This window comes from Equus przewalskii, chromosome 22 (assembly GCF_037783145.1).
Source record: "Equus przewalskii isolate Varuska chromosome 22, EquPr2, whole genome shotgun sequence".
Classification (NCBI taxonomy): Eukaryota; Metazoa; Chordata; class Mammalia; order Perissodactyla; family Equidae; genus Equus; species Equus przewalskii.
The window spans coordinates 8,959,949-8,979,037 of NC_091852.1; the positions used below are offsets into that span (position 1 = coordinate 8,959,949).

Below are 19,089 nucleotides of genomic sequence, written 5' to 3' on the forward strand. Positions count from 1 at the left end.
GTTTGCCTTCTGCCCCATCCCTTCTCTAAGCTGTTTTCCATTTTGATAATTTTGCTAATTCAATAATATTTTATATATATGGACCATATACCATATAACTTGCTGGTATTGGCTTTTTCTACTCAGCTGAATTCTCTGGAGAGTCATCTAGGCTGTTGTGTGTATCAGCGACTCATTCTTTTTCATTGCTGAGTAGTATTCCATGGCATCAACGTACTACAGTCTGTTTAACCACGAGTTGAATATTAGCTTGGTTGTTTCCAGTTTGGGCTGTTACATTTGTGTCTAGCTTTTTGTGTGAACATAAGCCTTCATTTCTTTGTGACAAATGCCCAGTAATGTAATGACTGAGTTGTGTGGTAGCTGCAAGGTTAGTTTCTTTAAGAATCTGTGAAACCATGGCTGTACCGTTTTACATTTCCATGAGCAACATATTATGAGTAATCCAGTTTCTCCTCATCCCTGTCAGCTTTTGGTGTTGTCATTATTTAAAATTTCTTTCTGGCCATTCTGATAAGTGTATAGTGATATCTCATTGTGGCTTTAATTTGGATTTCCTGAGTGACTGAAGATAGTGAACATTTTTCATGTGCTTATTCGCCATCTGTATATCTTCTTGGGTGGAATTTCTCTTCATGTTTTTGCTCATGTTCTAATTGGGCTGTTTGCTTTCTTACTGTTGAGTTGCCAGAGTTCTTTATATAATGTTGATACCAGCCTTATGTTGGATATGCGGTTTGCAAATATTTTCTCCCAGTCTGCAACTTGTCTTTTCACCTTCTTAACAGGATCTTTTGCAGAGCAATAGTTTTCAAGTTTGATGAAGTTCAATATATCAGTTTTCCCTTTTACGTTCATGCTTTTGGTGTCACATCTAAGAACTTGTTGCATAGCCTTAGATCCTGAAGACTTCCTCCTATTTTTTTCTAAAAGTTTTATAGTTTTATGTTTTGCATTTAAGTCTGTGGTCCATTTTGAGTTAATTTCTATGTAAGGTATGAGACTTAGGCCAAGGTTCTTTTGTTTCTTTTTTTTTTTCTTTTTCTTTTTGCCTTATGGATGGGCACTTGCTCGAGTACTATTTATTGAAAGCCTATCTTTACTCCATTGATTTGTTTTTTGTACTTTGTTAAAAATTTACCGAACAGATTTGTGTGGGTTTATTTCTGGGTTCTCTATTCTGTTCCACTGATGTATGTATCTACCTTTCTGTTAATACCACATAATTTTGATTACTGTAGCTACAGTAAGCTAAATCAGTCTTAAAATTAGGTAGACTCATTTTTCCCAATTTCTTCTCCTTTTTCAAAATTGTTTTAACTATTCCAGTTCCTTTGTCTTTCCATATAAATTATGGAAAATCTTGTCTACAAAAAATCTGCTGGGATTTCGACAGCACTTGTGTGAAATGTGTATATCAATTTGGGGAGAACTGACATCTTTAATATGTTGAATCTTCCAACTCATGAACATGGTATGGCTGTCCATTTATTCAGGTCTTCTTGAATTTCTTTGACCACATTGTATAGTTTTCAGCATACAAGTCCTGTACATGTTTTGTGAGATTACAACTAAGTATTTTATTTTCTTAGTGATGGTAAGTGATACTGCATTTAAAATTTTTGTATCTACATACTCATTGATAGTATATGGAAATACAATAAATTTTGTACGCTTATTTTATATTCTTTGACCTTGCTAAACTCACATATAAATTCTAGGAGGTTTTTTTGTAGATTCCTTGAGATTTTCTATGTAGCCAATCATGTCATCTGCCAATAGGAGAAGTTTTATTTCCTCCTTTCTGATCTCTACGGCTTATTGCACTGGCTACAACTTCCAACATTAGGTTGAATAAGAGCGTTGAGGGTAGACATCCTTGCATTGTTCCTGATCTGAGAGTAAAAGCATTCAGTCTTTCACCACAGATACCATGCTAATTGTTGGGGGTTTTTGTTTGTTTGTTTTCTTTATCAAGTTGAAGGAGTTCCCCTCTTCTGGTATTTTTCTCAGAGTTTTTATCCGGAATGGGTATTTAATTTTGTCAGAATTTCTCTCCAATAATTGATAAGATCCTGTGATTTTTCTTCTATAGCCTGTTAGGGCGAGTTACATTGTTTGATATTCTAACATTGAACCAGCCTTACATCCATGGAATAAATGCTACTTAGTTCTGGCATATAATTCTTATCATATATTGCCAAATTCTGTTTGCTACTATTTTCTTATGAATATTTGCATATACATATTTGAAGAATATTGCTCTGTAATTTTCTTATTTTTATACTGACTTTGTCTTGTTTTGGTATCAAGGTCATATTCACTCTATAAAATGAATTGAAAAATGTTCCCTCCTCTATTTTCTGAAAGAGATTTTGTAAAATTGGTGTTAATTCTTCTTTAAACATTTGGATGAATTCTCAAGTGCAACCATCTGGGTCTGGAGATTTCTTTCTTGGGAGTTTTTAAAATAAAAATTCATTTCCTTTATAGTTATAGAATTACTTAAATTATCTATTTCATGCTGGATGAGTTGTGATAGTTTGTGTTCTTTTAAGAAATGTATTTATTTCACCTAAGTTTTCAGACTTAGTGGTGAGAAGTTGAGAAAATACCCTTACTACTCTTTAAATGTCTTTAGGATCTGTAGTGATGTTCCATCTGGCATTCCTGATATTGGCAATGTGTGTCTTCTTCTTTAGTTATTATCTAGTAAGTCTAGCTAGAGGTTTATCAATTTTATTGATCTTTTCAGAAAACTAGCTGTTAGTTTCCTTGATTTTTCTCTATTTTTTCTGTTTTTTATTTCATTGATTTCTACTCTTGTTTTTATTATTTCCTCTCTTTTACTTACTTTGGGTTTAATTTGCCCTTCTTTTTTTAGTCACTTAAGATAGAAGCTAAAGTCATTGATTTGAGACCTTTCCTTCTAATATAGCCATCTACTGCTATAAATTTTTCTCTAAACATTTCTTTAACTGCATTCCAGAAATTTCAGTATGTTGTATTTTATTTTAACTCTATTCCAAATACTTTCTAATTGCTCTTTTGACTTCTTTGATCCATGGGCTACTTAGAAGTGTTTTATTTAATTTCCAAATATTTTGAGATTTTCACAGATTTTTCTGATATTGATATTTTAAAAATTCCATTGTGGTAGGAGAAGCTACTTTGTCTAATTTGAATAGTTTAAATTTGTTTAGTGATTTGTGTGTGTGTGTGATTTATGTTATAACCTAGAATATGTTCTGTCTTGGCAAATCTTGTCTGTGCACTTGTTTATTCTTCTATTGTTGAGTGGAATGTTGATAAAAACAGTAACATACAAACGTACTGAGTTTTTATCTACCTGTTCTATCAATTATTGAGAGAGCGCTACTGAACTTTTTGACTATCTAGTGGATTTGTTGATTTCTCCTTGGAGCGCTGTTTTTCCTTCACTTATTTTGAACTCTGTTATTAGGTGCACCAATGTTTAGAGTTCTTATATCTTATGGATTGATGGAACACTTTATATTTATAAAAGGATTCTCATTCTCTCCTGTAATCTTCGTTTGTCTGTAATTTACTTTGTCTGACACTAAGGTAGGTACGTCTGCTTCCTTTTTGCTCCCTGCTCCTCAGCCTAGATATTTTCATTCACATATCCTTAAGTTTGCTGATTCGTCCTTCTGCCTGCCCAAATCAGCCAAAGTTACCCAAGTAAATTGCCTGATGTCACTCACATATAAAATAGATTTAATAATACCTAATTTTCAGAGCTGCTGGGAGGTTTAAATGAGATCATGGGCAGAAAGTAGTTAGTACGGTACCCAGCACACAGTAGATGCTTAGTAAACAGTGACAGTACTAACTTTTCTAGAGTCACCTAACAAGGTAAGTCTTCTCCTGTCACAACACTCACTTTTCTAGGTGTAACTGGGGTGTGACACTCTGTAAACTTGTTCCACAAGGTACTGCAGTGGACCCAACAGATAGAAATGTATTCAAAGTAACGAACTTGTGCATTATCTTGCCAATGTCATGGGCCCATCAGACAGGATCCACACTAATCCTGGGAACGAAGAGAGAAAGGCAGTGCTATTGAGCCCAGGTTTTTGGTGGGGCAACTCTTCCCATAAGATGTCTCTTCTAGACTCCTCTTTGCCTCATTTGCTTTTTCCACCGCTGTGCACAGAGCCAGAGCTGTGTGTCCTTTCATTCCCAGTGCTCTCGTGTTCCTTTTTGCTCACCTAGTAAAATGTAGTGGGCTTAAGACAAGTTCAGTTAAAATGAAACATAAATATTTTCTTACTTTCTGTGTCATTAAAAACTCTCCCCCCACTCCCCAACGTTACTCGGCACCCACCCAAAGGAAACACTTTCCCTCTTGGCCCCAGAGTTTAAAGCAGAGAGGAAACAGATCCACTTAGTCTGTCTCGACAGGATCCTCACATGTGGAGAGGAGCAGAGGTTTCAAAGGACTGGAAAATAGAGCACAAAGTAGAAAAGTAAGTGAAGAGAAAAAGGATGGAGAATGGAAGCTAAAGGGGAGAGAAGAAAATGATTTCCTAGAACAAGCCTAGAATGGACAATTTTCGGAAGATGGCGTCTTACCTGGGGTTTCTTCACTGGAGGGATAAAGCTCACTGTTAGGTGATGTGCTCCCCCAGAAGAGAGTCCAGTAAGCATTATTCCTGGTTATTCCTGGTGGATTCCAACATGACTCGGCATAGCTGGTACTTGAGGTTTACACTCTCAGGTGACAGAACATCATCTCCAGCAGCAGTAGCACTAATATTTATTGAGCATTTACTACGTGCTATGAAGTTAACAAGCATTAGTTTCTTTAATCCTTAAAAAAATTCTTATGAGCTAGATAGGATTATAATTCCAACTTTAAATATGGGAAATCTGAAGTCAGGGAGGCTGCAATTAGCGGATGATGGAGCCTGGATTCAAACCCCAGCAGGTGGACCCCAGAGCTTGTACCTGTGTCTCATTCTACGGTACACTCCATGGTTTTGACAACTTTTCCAAGTTCTTCGTACCACAACTCCTCTCCCTCCTCCTCCTCTTCATCTTCTGCCTCCCCCTCTTTACGTAGATCCCAAACATGGAGTCAGGTTCCATTTTGTTGGTGGTGGATGACTCAATTCTATTTCCTATCACAGAGCTAAGGTATTCCTACTGGTCATCTTTCCAGTAGTTACTAATGCAGTGAAATGACTATCAGTCTTCACAAAAAATTCAAATAGAGGGAATTACTCCATCTAGAGTTCCATTTCCAAACAAGTGATTTGTTCCATCCATGGAGTTCCCTTCCTCCCTTCGCCGGAAGCCTCTGCTCAGTCTAAATATGAGGCTTTCTTTTTTTTCTTAAAGATTGGCACCTGAGCTAACATCTGTTGCCAGTCTTCTTTCTTTTTTCTGCTGCTGCTTCTCCCCAAAGCCCCCCAGTACATAGTTGTATATTCTAGTTGTAGGTCCTTCTAGTTGTGGCATGTGGGACGCCACCTCAGCATGGCCTGATGAGTGGTGCCATGTCCATGTGGAGGATCCAAACTGGCAAAACTCTGGGCCACCAAAACTGAGCCTGCAAACATAGCCACTCAGCCACAGGGCTGGCCCCAACACGAGGCTTTCTGTTCCAGGCTAGGCCCCAAACACACTGATTGACGGTAGCATGCACAGCCCAAGGCCTCCTGAAGATACTGGGAGGGCAGCACATTCCTTTTCTTCTTCTCTTTCCTAAACAATTATGTCTCTATTCAACCTTTCTTCCTAGGAAATGGCTCTTCCCTTCCTCCTCTCTTTCTCTCTTTCTTTCCTCCAGTCATTTAGTATCTGCAATTTCTGTTCTGCTCACGTTAACACAATACAGTCAAAACTGAGGTGATGGGGCTATTGCTTTACACTGTGCTTATTTTAATTGGTCCATCCTTACGTTCATGTAGAAAAATTTCACGCTGAAAAGCGACAGAAGTAGCTGAAACCCTGGGAAGAGCTTCTCTGATCCTCATCTATGGAGGAGGCTGACACATCTGTAAAGAGGACAGAGTTTTTCACTTTCAAACTCCAATTCCAAAGTGGTGAATCCCTGACCCTTAAAAGCAGTAGTTGCTAAAACTCAGAAAAGGAGTTGAGCAAAATGGTTCCCAGGGCAGACTGGCTTCTTGCGGTATGTGTGATCATAGTATCTCCACAGTTGTGAGGTGTATTGCACTTGCCAGCTTGTGATTTGGGGTAGTTATCTCTATGCAGCTCAGTTTCCTCACCTTTGAAATGAGGATAATAACAATAAATACCTCATAGGGTTCCCATGAAGAATAAATTATAAATATATCTTAGGACTTTACGTCTTTAGTCCAGTATGAGTTACCTATTGATATCATTCATTTAGTATGCTAGACCTCCTCTTTCTTATTTTAGTAGTAACTATTTGCCATCCCTCCTTCCTTCATTCCTTCCTTTGGAAAGAATGTATTTATTTAGTACCTAGCAAGTGCCAGAAACTGTGATAGGCTCTGGAATACAATGAAAAGCAAAAGGAGGTAGAGTTCCTGCCTTCATGGATCTTATAGTCTAGTGAGGACACCAAGCAGAAATTAAGCAATCACACAAGATCCTGTAAACGTCCTGTGATACATTCTATGAAGGGTTATTGAGCTGGTTGATGATGCCAAGGGAGTTTAAAACATGGGGATTTGGCCTAACCAGGGAGGAGGGGTCTTCCTCAAGCGTCTCTCAGGAGCTAATATGAGTGAAGACTAAAAGCTGAGGAGGCAACTCAGCAAAGCAGGGAGGGAGGAGTGTTCGAGGCAGGGGAATCTGGGTGAGAGAGCACCTAATGAGCAGGGAGGAATGTGATGCACCAAGAAGAGGACAAAGCACAGGGGACACAGATTATGCAGAGCTCTCTGGGCCAAATCAGCTAGTTAAGACTTTGGAGCAATGGGGAGCCAGGGGAAAATTTTAAGTTAGGTTTTATGTGTAGGTGTAGGGTACTGACAGTGGAAAGTCCGGCACCCAGAGCTGCAGCTGTGAAAACACTTGCTCCTCTCCAGAACTATTAGTACTTCTGGGAAACATATCCCAGTGCCAACCACTCACTGGTCCTGAAGTGACCCTATTATTTGGGGAGGTAGCAAAGGAAACGGTATTTCCAAAACCCCAAGAGGCACTCTCTTTGGGCACTGAAAGGTGTAAGTGATAAAATGCTCACTGGACTTAAGACCAGGGAGCAAGCAGGAGCTGGCTGCTGCCCAGACTCTGTGTGTCAGCGAAACATGATTGAGTTCAGTGAAGTAAGCCAGGACCAAGTGTTCCCCTCAGTGGAATAATCAGACAACAGAGTGGTCAATTTAGAAAAGCTACCTATCTTATTCTGTCCCGGCTTTTGATTTCTTATTACAAAGAAAACCCAATCCTTAGGCAGATTTCAGAGCACAGGACAAAGACTGCTAGATGTTGAACTGCTGTGAGCGGAGCCCATGTTTTATTCATCTTTGCATCCAAGCTCATCCACGGTGCTCGTCACGTGATAGATTCTCAGGGAATGTAGGTGGATAAAGGATTCCTCTAGGTTTTCGTGGGGTATTTCTGTGGTACAGGGAGTTAATCACATTTTGCCCCACTCAGTAGAGATGGATGCTTCCTGTACTCTGTATTTATTTTGAACACTTTTTAGCTACAAGGATGTTCTAAAATGAAATAAGGAAATCAGTTTTAGTATGATTTTATATATACAGACACATACACTTTCTGACTAGGTGCAGATATGGATGCTCTCCCTGGAAGATGCTTTTGCAATCTATATTGCACTAGAAAGAATTTTTTGATGTGGGAGCAAGGTAAAGTAAGAAAATCTCACAGCTTAATTTCTAGACAGAATTGCCATTTAAAAAATGGATTTCAGGTGCCTCTCGTGTACCTGGCACAGACACTGGAGATTTAGCAGTGGTTTGTGATTTGACATGACCCAGAATACGGTCCAGTGGTCCCCTGTTCTCTGAAGCAGTTGGTCTGTTCCTTTGATCATTGTTCTGTACTTTCTCACATCACCTCCCCTTCACGGCCCCATTCCTTCTGCTCTGTCCTGGTAGAAGGGTCTCTTGACCTCAATTCTCCCACTACTCTAGTCTCAACTTCTCCTTGTTGCTAGATTACTCTGTTACCAGTTCTCAAATCATGGTTCCCAGACCAGCAGCATTAGCACTGTCTGGGGACTTATTAGAAATGGAAATCCTTGGGTCTCACCCTGAACCTGCTCAGGAAGGAACTCTGGCTGTGGGGTGGGGCCCAGCAATTTTGTTTCAACAAGCAGGTCACCTCCAAGGCGAGAACCACTGCTGTAGGTAGAGCTCAGTGCTGAGCATATCACCCCTTTGCCCAACACACTTTACTGCCTTCCTGCCAACAAGCACGTGAGCGTGTGTGTGCGTGTCCTTCTATCCAAGCCCCTCTGCAGTCAAGCACCAGCTCATGTGTCCCCATCCACGGAGGTGTCTTGTACACTGTCATCCTCATGGGTTACCTGCTCCTCCCTCTGCTCTCCTGCTTCCTCTGTGTTAATGCTGGGTCCCCTGCTACAACCATCCCTCTCCTCCCTCTCCTTGGAGAAACCTTACTCATTCTTTAAAGCCCACTTAATAGTTAATATTCATCTAAGGAAATCATACCTGTGCCTTTAATCAAATAGTACTGAAGGCTTTATAAAGAGCCACAACAGGCCCTCCCTCACCTCACAACCCCAATCCTTCCTATCCCCCCAGTTCCTTTCCCCACAGAAACCACTTTAGCCATTTCTATTGTAGTTCTTCTTGCGTTTACCTCTATTTATATAACTAATATGCAAATACTTCTATTTAAAAGTAATTTAAAAACATTATCTACTAATTTCTTGCCATGGTAGATAAAATTTGAATAGATAAAATAGTAGGTGGATAAAATTTGGCCAACACCCCATTCCCCTCTTCCCTCTTCTCAATCTCTCCTTAGTTAAATCTTGCTCATTGCAAGTTCATCTTGGCGTGGAAGGTGACCCCTTTGCTGGAATGTTTTCAGATACTGCTCCTCCCCTGCTCCCACAGAGCTCTGTATCTCTTAGCGCACTCTCCCCCCAGTCCTTGTATTATAGCCCCGTTTGTAGGTATGTGTCTCCCATCCCCACCAGGTGGTAAGAGCCAGGGAAATCTAACATGTCTTTTACTTTCTCTGAATCCTCCCAGGGCAAAGCACAGGGCCTGGGATATAGTACACACTGAGTAAATGTGGCCAATTTAACCATAATGTAAAATATCTGCCTGACCTTTGAAGCTTGGCACCAGTGTGACAACAGTACTAGGAATGAGTCTTCCCTTCCCCATGTGGTTTTCCAACGTTATTGTGGGGAATAGTAAACTGGAGTCAGGAGACTTGAGCCAGACCATCTTCTTGGTCACTTCTTCCAAGACCTTGAGAAAGGCACTTAATGGCTTTGCTTCCATTCTTCTGTTTATAAAGTGGCAACAATAATAGCCATGGGCAGAGTTGTAGGGAGGACCACAAGCAACAGCACAAGTTATCAAATATAAGATATTGCATTGATTCTTTAGGTTTAAAACAAAAAGACAACCCATTTTCCAGTTCCGCATAAGGTTATAAAGACATAAAAAACAATATTTAAATAGAAAACTTCATTTTTAGATTATCCAGAGGGCCTTTCTTCCAAGATCAGCCTAAGATTTTTCTCAGGGGTAATTGTATTCTCATGATCTGAAATTTGAAGCAAGAAAATTCAAACATTTAGGCCCATTTGTCTACTCTTACTTGTGGATGTGAAATCAGCATTACTGCCAACCTTTCGGACTTTGGGGAGACTTCAAGCTTTATCTTGACTTGATGGTTGAAAACAATCAACCAAAGGCTCATTTTCTAAGCCCTTGTCTGGCGCTACCCATTAGAAAAGTGTGAGCTACTGTTCTATCAAAAGTAATTAAACCTTAAATGTACAATCAACTCTCAATTACTAAGGTTAATGGGACTACCTGCATACATAATTGTGTCTTACATTATACAGTTCTTTCAACTTCTTCAAAGTACTTTTCACTGTATTGTATATATGAAACTTTTTTGAAATCTGCAAATAAGTTAAAAAAGAAATGTTGGAATCAATAATTTCAACTTTGTACCTTTCCAAAGCTATTAGAACTAGTAAAATTGTCACCCTACTCTCTTCTCGACCCCACTCAACCAAAGGCAAAAAATGACTGAAAGATCTGAGGAATCTCCAGGAGAGAGGAAGCCACAGAGAGAAGGAAGTCAAGGACCTGGGCAATCCAAAAACTAGGTCATTAGGTCCAGGGTAACTGAGAAAAATTGATTGTATGTGTGACTATGGCCAGAAAGTCTAGAAAAAGATGAAAAAGCATAGGAAATAATGCATGAGTAACAGTATTTACAGGGCTCTATCACTGTTATTCTCTCAAAAGCATTGAGCACCTACTATATATGCCAGGTACTTTCAACAAAGAGGATGGATACAGCAATGAACAACCTGGGCAAGACTGCTACTCTCATGGAGATGACCTTCCTGAATGGTGCAGACAGACAACAAACAAGAACACAAACACACAAACAGACAACTTCAGGTGGCACTAAGCTCTGTGAAGTCCATAAACACAGGAATGTAACAGAGCCTTGGGGAGAGGATGCTGCTGTAGATAAGGTCGCCAAGGAAGGCATCTCAGGGTATTTGAGCTGCAACCCGCAAGAGGAGCCCACCCTGTGGAGGTCTGCTAACCAGATAGTGGAATGAGTGAACTCACCAAGTATGCTAGAGGGAGGGGGCTCCAGGCCAGTCACAGTCCTGTGGTTATTCACTTTGTGTTCTTTAGAGGATATGTCTAAAACTCGCTAGGACCCCTGAATTATTGCCTCTACAGTGGGGGTTGCTAATACTCATCACTATGACAGGTACTCTGAGGAATAATGGGTTGTCATGAGGAGCTACATAAATGCTGACTAGTGATCACAATAAGAACCTTTCATTAAAGTCAGCACATGATAGGCAGATCACACTTAGATGCCTCAGCAAGTGTGGAAATCAACACAACTGCTCCTTGTGCACACCAGCACTATCCTTTAAAACAGAAAAACTAAATGAGCCACTGGTCCAGATATTCAAAGTGGTTAGTGATCAACTAACTGTCCGGAGAGAAAGCTGATGTGTGAAGTGTAAAACGGGAGAAGGAAGATAATGGCACATCACAGCCCAGCGCAGGCAGAGGGTAACTGGTGAATCGACTGGATGTTTGCTGCTGCACACGCCACCCACCACAGAGTGGTAATTCTAACCTCGTCAGGACTAGGTGCTGCCACCAAAAGCCCTGGCAGATGGAAAGTGGGGATGAGAAGGAGCCGGGTCAGCAGCATCTCTGGCAGCAGCCCCCTCTGGCCCTCTTGGCCTTGGTAAGCCTCCCTGGGGGTGGACTGAGCAGCCAGCACCAAGGGGCTCTACCTTGGAAAGGCACCAAGGAAGTGGGGAGAGAGGAAGGGGGATGGGCATTGCATTTTCTCCTTTCTAGAATGAAATATCCCAATGCTGTGAGAGACTTCAGTTGTCTTCAGAGCTGAGCCTCCCCACACAGAGATATGAATCCACCCCCAGCAGCTCCTCTTCCATCCCCCCAAACCTCTGCCCAAAATATAAAATTAACACTACAAAAAATGAATTCCTTTTTGTGGGTCCTACCATCTCTTTGATATAAATATGCACATGCCTACACATTCTTTCCTGTCTCCCATCGCACATCGGCAATCACATTGTGTGACACACACACACACACACACACACACACAAGCACATGCATACCCCCCAACCCCTTTTTAAGCCCTGGCTAAGCTCTTACAGAGTGCCTGTGGAGGGTGGGTGACATAGGAGAAAAGTTCAAATTATTGTTGCTGCTTCTCTGAAAAGCAGAAAGGAAGAAAAGAGAATTAAAAAAATATATTTAAGGCTGATAGTAAACACTTTGCTCCACGTTGACTGAGCAGGTCACTTTCCCACTGTGGAGCGGGGAGAATTGAGATGATCTGAGCTGCTACGAACCCGCGGTGCAGACTTCATGTTTTGAGGCTTGACTAGAAATGATGGGAGTGCAAAAGAATATGGCAAGATAATCCTAGTCTTCAGGAGATTATGGTTTAAACTGGATGGGGAAGGATCAAGATCCTCAAAAAAATCTAATTGATTTTAACCAAATGGAGTAACTTTAAACCACTAAATACACTGCGATATCAATCGTATTAAAGTATTCTGGACGAACATGCTGCATGGGACATGGTAAGTGCTGAGTCAGTTTCCTGCTGCTAAGGGAGGTATTTCTATCTGCCAGTGTCTCAGGCTGCTCAGACCTGAACTATTCATTTAGGTAGACCATTTGTCCAAGTGCGTCATTTCCCAAAATAGCCAATGGAGGAATCCAGGGAGAACTGTCCTGAGGAGATGTGGTCATCCTCAAGGCCAAATCAGTCTAGACTAAGATGGTTCTTAGCAAGACTGCCCAAAGGGCTTCTAGACTTTGTTTGGTAAGTGTTGTTAATGCCTTGGTAACAATGGACTGTTGATAAGGTGGGAGATAATGTCAGAAGGAAGGAAGGTACCCGCTCACATCTTTTGCTTTTAACTTAAGCTAACCCATAAAATCCATTATCAAACCCCAAGGAATGCTCCCAATTATTGTCTTGGACCCTTCATTTTGCTTTGCTTTGTTTTTTTTTTTTCAACTCTCTATTTCTGTTTTTACCTGGCACTGACTTGCTTGACTCCTCTTCTCCTCTCAGCTTCTGGCTCTGTGCTCCCCCTTTAGACTTGATGAGTAATTTTGGTTTTCCTGCTTTTCACCTTTGGCACCCCTTCAAAAATGGGTTAGGTTTATCTTCTGGCTCTTTCTACTTCTGACTGCTTGGAAGTTTGGATCATACTTAGCCAAGTTTTGATCCCAGGACCTTTCCCTGGCTTTGACCTGTCTCAGTGGCATCTGTGCTGGGCTTGACTCCTCCAGGTGAGGGCGTCGGCAAGAGGGAGGATCAAGCAAAGATCAAGCAAGGAAACAGGAAGAATATCTGGCTCAGCTTAAACTGTGCAGGGCACTGAGGCCTTGCTGGCCGTCCAGTCTCTGCCTCCTTCTTCCTCTGCTGCTTTCATTCCCTCCCGTCTCTGACTTTCAATTTTTATTAAGTTTCCACCTTCTGACTGGTCAATCCTCTTCTAGCATCCCTTTGTAAGATTGAAATGGGAGTGGGAGTGATATCCATTAGCCAAAATAAGTTCGATAGCTGGGAGAAACTGCTGAATCTCTGGTGTCTTTATAGCACTTATCAAATCCCAATTAACCATATTAGTTGGCAAACTGCTCTGGCTTCCCAGGGAGTCAGCTGGTAGGTGAGTCAATAAATATCTGTCAGATGAATGGATGCACACACACTAGTTGTGTAGCATGGCATCAGGTACTTTAAATAATACAAAGTATAAGACTTCATCCTTGGCTGAAGAAGGACATCTTCTCACGGCCATTCACAAAAGGACTGTTTGGAAATATCACCAAGCGCTAGACCAGCTTCGCTATTTCTTCTAGAAAACAAGAAGAAATCTCTTGTTTCAAGAGATGTTTGTGTCATCTCTTAATGCACAACTGGCTTCATGTGGGCAAAAGGGAACGTGAGCAAAGCCCTGGTTAAAGCATAACAGACACCCTTGGGCTAATGAACTGTCGAAGGTATTAGTGTCAGCGGATTTTCTACATAACTGCTTTGTAAACAGCAACACGCATAAACCATAAACAAGGAGAATGAAGTGAGCACCCACAGACCCACCACTCATGTCAAATCATACAATGTTGATATCACCCCAGAAGCCTCCACTCTCCTGTCTGATAATCTTTCACTTACTTTTCTTTATAATTTCATCACCTTTATAAACTCCCATAAAACATTTAGTTATATCCAGTTTGGGGATCAAAATAGATTAAAAAACAACAATTGCAGGTGCATTCAACATTGGACATGAAAAAGAAAACTGGTTTTTTAATAAGATACTTGAAGTGTACACTTTCCGTAGGTGATCAAGACATTTACTCTTTCGTCCATTTTTATGTTTGCTGACTGCCAATCACTCTACTCCTTAATACTTCAAAGGTATTTTTCCCAAAGCTGCCTTTTGTCTTACACTAATGCTTTCCCGGACTCAAGTGAATTTTGAAGGAGACTGAGCTCATCATGATGAAATGGATGTTGACATTCCATAACCATCATTGTAATTATTCCTAATTTGTACTTTGCTTCAAAAACTCTCTTCCCTTGCCCCCTAAAGTCTGTACTTTCAGAATAGCATCTACAGCTTTAATTATACCTGACAATAAACTACTCTCACCACAAAATCTTGTTAATCACGGTGTATGTTACTATCTTCAAATATCCTGTTTTTTTAAAACTGCATTTATATCAGGTTCCCAAAGAGTTACAATATTAGCAATGAATGTTTTAACTGTTTCTGTAATTACTGTTTGTAATTACTACAAATCAAAGTTATACAAACTTTGGATTGGAGGCTGGTTGAATTATCTACCAAACTGGGGTGAATGGTCCTTTAATCAACCGTATACTGAACAAATCTACAGAGTAAAAACTGAGATGGAATTTGAGTGACTTGGTGTCCATCGAGAATCAAATCTGATGCTGTAGTGTTAACAAGGGACTTCAGGTCCAGAATAATTCTGTTAATCACACTTCTTCCAAATTAGTCAGTTAATGTTGTGGGTCCTGATGAGACAGGATTTAGGAAGGCAGAGAGCGGCGGGGAATGCTCCTGGTGATAGGATCCTTAGAGCAAAGGACAGAAGACAAAAGGAGAAGGCTGTATTCGTGAGAAGTGAGCTGGACCATAACCGCTATAATTATAAGCTTATAATGTCACCACACTGCTTTCTGTAATGTAATATTTTTGTTGTCTGTTATTTTCCTTGATTCAGGTTTTGTATTTTTCATGATGTAATAGTGAGATCTAGTCTCATTTTTCTGTGTATTTGGATACATTGAGTAGAGTGCTCTGGCTGAGTAAAGAGTTTCACATATGGGAGACTTGAGAAACAAGAGTGGCAAGGAAAGTTAGGTCAGATTATGAAAATTCTTAAAATGTTTATATTGGACTTAATCCTTCAGAAGTCATTTAGTGTTCTCTTTTCTTTTTTTGTAATTGAGAGCACCAGGAGGAAAGGAGTGTTTTTGTTGGTTTCTAAGGGGTAAAAACTAGGCAGGGAGATTAGGTAAGATGATATAGCAAAAATTCAGGCATTAAGAAATAAGGTTAGACTAGGCTGGCGATGGCGGCCATGGATTGGAAAGGAAGGAAGGATGGATGCAGCATCATAAGGGAAAAATTTGCTTCTTTCCCTTTGTCTTTTCAGCCATTTGGGCTTAACGGTGTTCAGTGCTCCTGATTTATTTCCCTTCCCATTTATATTTTCCTTCTTCCCTTGATAATCTACTTTTGCTTTCCCATTTTTCCCTCTCTTCTCTCCTTTGCTTGCATTCTTATCACCTTCCCTGATAGGACGATGACTGAATCAGGCAGGTAGACATCAAATGGGAGATCTGAGTAGAAACTAACTATAAGATTTACTAATTAGAGTATGTTGCTGCTTAAAACATTTTTTTTAACCTTTCATCTGCAGTTAAAAGGAGTAGAGAGGAAAAGGGAGAGACTCATTTATCCATTCATTCAAGAAGTGCTGTGTTTCCAGAGAAAGAGAGAGTGCCAAAGAGATAGAGAAAAACCACACAATAATTTGTGTTATTGTAGTTGTATCATCTATTTCCCCTTCTAACTCAGTTGGGTAAAGTAGAGATGCCAGATGGGAGGCTAAAGACTAAGGTGAGATGGGCAGTCTCCCTCCCTCCCTTATTGCCTGCTGCTTCTCATATCAAAAGATGGAGTCTACATCCCTCCCCCTAGGCCTCAGTGACTGGCTCAACCAATAGGATGCTGTGGAGGTGACTTTCTGGGACTTCTGAGGCTAGGCTGTAAGAAGCCTGGTCTTTTGGAATATTTCCTCTTGGGATGCTTTCTTTTGGAACCCAGCCACCACTTTGAGAGATGCCCAAGTCACATGAAGAGGCCACATGCAGGCCCTCCAGTTGGCAGCCCCGAATAAGATAACAGCCAGCATCCTCAGCAAACACAGAAATGAACCATCTTGACATCCAGCACAATAGAGGCAAAGAGGATTTCAGCCCAAGATGACATCTGACTGTACTTCCTAGGAAACCCCAAGCAAGAACTGCCCAGCGAATCCCAGCCAATCCACAGAACAATAAGAGACAAGAATAAGTTACTGTTTCAAGCTACTCCACTTTGTTGTGGTTTGTTATACAGCAATAGATAACTTTTTTCATCCTTACACGAGACACAAAGAATATCGAAAGTTTGAAGATTCATAATGCCACCCGGAATGCATGTATATTTTTTACGTATTTTTTTCCTTTTAAAGGTCACTTTCTTATTCATTAGCCTTGAAATTGGAATTTGAATTGACCTTGATCAGAAATCCTAAGAAATGCTTAAGCAAATATTTTAAGCACTATCATATTTTGAGTACTAGTTCAGGATAAAGTGGTATTGATGTGACAAGAATAATGGATGTGTAATTAGAAGATGGAGTTTAAGTCCTAGTTCTGTCATTTATTACTGTGTGGCCTACAACAAGTTATTTAACATTTCTGCTTCCTAGTTTCCAATGCTATAATGTAATCGAAGGTATTTAGTGATGCATGACAAAACACAGACATTCAGTGAATTTCCATTTCTTTCCTTCCTATGAAAGTCCTGTACTCATAAGTGCAACCATATCAGAGCCTATCATACTGCTTCCTAAAACTAAATATTTTTATTATGTATCAAATATTTCCCTTGATAACTATTTCATAAGCTTCCATAGTGTTGCCTTTACTAGTGTGATCTGCCTCACTTTTCCTGTGGGATAGTTTATTTAATAGATTTTGGGGACTCATTCTGTTGCTGGATTCTTACAAAGACTCTTTTGTGATAACCTTCTTTGGTTTTCAAGGACATGACCCTGTTTCTCGAGTGTGGTTCCCTACTGTAGCATAAATGTTAACAAGTTAAATGCATATCACATAAGAATTTTAATTGTTCATCATATGTTTATGTATTGAAATATAGAGTCGAATTGATATAATTGGTAACATTACCCATTTGCTTTGATTTGAGATGTCAAGTGATTGAAAAAATTTTTAATTCAGAATTGAATTACCTTGCTTATTTGAATTTATCATTTTTGCGGATAATTAGGATGAACATAATTTAATTTGCAGTTATCCTTAAATGACTTAACTGATGTCTGCTGAGGTTCTCAAGGCCACAGGATTATGGAGTCATGCTGAACATCACTCTGTCTCTTAGGGTTGGAAGTACAAGTGCACCTTGTGAAGCCTGGAGACAGAAGTTACAAGCTTGATTTTTTCTCCATTAATGTTTTTTTTCTGTTTTGTCCCCCTCACCTCACTCTAGGCTGCTGTCATGTTTCCCAGAAGGACCACATATTGCATTTGGAGGTGGTCCTCCTTTTCCAACTTTGTTCTGATTTTATGTCATTTTTACTTGGTGTTGAGCTCACATCTCAGTTCTGCAAAGGAAAGCTGGTTATTTATCTGGTAACTTATGGTTGGAATCCCCAAGACAGTGCTCTTTATAGAGACTGAGGGTCCTTTAGCAAATATTGCTTTTTGATGATGCATTTTAATAAGCCTTTTAAAAATCTGGATACCAGACTACCGGCTAGGGTACCTGGAAGCAATAATTTTAAAATAGTGTTTTTCAAACTGCAGGTCCTGACCCACTAGTGGATTATGAAATAATTCTAGAGGGTGTGACAAGCACTTAAAAAACAATGAAACAAAATGGAATAGATAATATTAGAGTGTATTACACGTAAAAAGGTAAGAACAGTTTCATAAAATTTTTATATTCTTTTGGTGTGTGTGCGTATATACTGATTTACGATAAAAAATAATTTATAGATTTATTTTGTGAGTTGCCATCAAAAGAATTTGAAAGTCACTGCCATGGATTTAAAGTTATCTGAAACAGTTTTGTAATATAGCAGTTTGAAATGAAGCCCCAACAATATATGTAACAAATAAAAGTGTAGATAGGTTTTAGTTGCAAATTTTAAAGGGACTGGCAAGTTACTTTTCCTGAGAAGTCTAGCCCTGGGATGACTGGGTATTTTCCAAAGGGCCAGGAACCAGTTATCCCAATAAATGGTAGGGGCCTAAATGCTCTCTCCCTGGGAGGCTCTGAGGTAACGTTCCTCATCTCACTTGTAATGCTGCTGTTGCCCTGCTGCAGTGGCTGTTGGAAGTACTGCGTCTTCCCTAACCAGATCAGAAGGACCCAGTTTTCCCAAAGTCTTGGTCTGCCAGAAAGATGGCATTGCACTTCTCCCCGATTTGTGGGACCTGCACCCAGCTTGGAGAGCTGGAAAACTCCAGCCCTTAACTCCCCTCTTTGCTAGGGAACCACGTTTTCCTTCCCACTGGGTCCTTGGAAGATGGGAAGCAGCAGTAAGGTTACTTGTGTTTTATCCACACCATGTGAGTCTGTGTTTTTGTGTGAAGGCTGACTCATGTGGAGGAAAGTTCTCTGCCTAGAATTATAAAATTAATGCTAATCAGAGTAATGCAGCATCCCACTTCCAATCTGCTAATGAGCTTTGGGGAGAGATGGCACATCTTCCTGCAGCTGATGGATGCCCCTTTTAGAGGATCTACAACATCCTCCCCAGGTCTTCACTCAGCTGGGCTAACACACTTCAGAACAAAAGAATCCTCAGGGCAGGATGGGACCCCTTGCTTTTCTGGTTCTTGTCCCTTGAATTTTCCAAACTTCTCCTCACTTTTCAGTCTACTCTCTCTGCCACTAAAATGGCTGCCTATTAAACTCATCAGTGGAATCTGCCATACTGTGTCACTTAAACTTTTTCCATCTGCTTATGGTTTTTACTTGTTTTTCATAGAAAGCCCTGACCTAAATCTCTACTCTTCTTTTAT

The 19,089-nt window shown here is 40.2% G+C and overlaps 1 long non-coding RNA gene across 1 annotated transcript in view; it reads right to left on the minus strand.

The window, feature by feature from the left end:
• Window positions 1-17,362, minus strand: part of LOC103544945 (uncharacterized) — a 31,876-nt gene extending 14,514 nt beyond the window's left edge. The window contains exons 1-3 of the long non-coding RNA XR_011531903.1: window positions 12,768-17,362; window positions 11,041-11,101; window positions 9,638-9,735 (exon numbers count right to left, since the gene is read on the minus strand). This is a non-coding gene — a long non-coding RNA (uncharacterized lncRNA). The remainder of the gene's footprint in view (window positions 1-9,637; window positions 9,736-11,040; window positions 11,102-12,767) is intronic.
• Window positions 17,363-19,089: the final 1,727 nt, after the last annotated feature.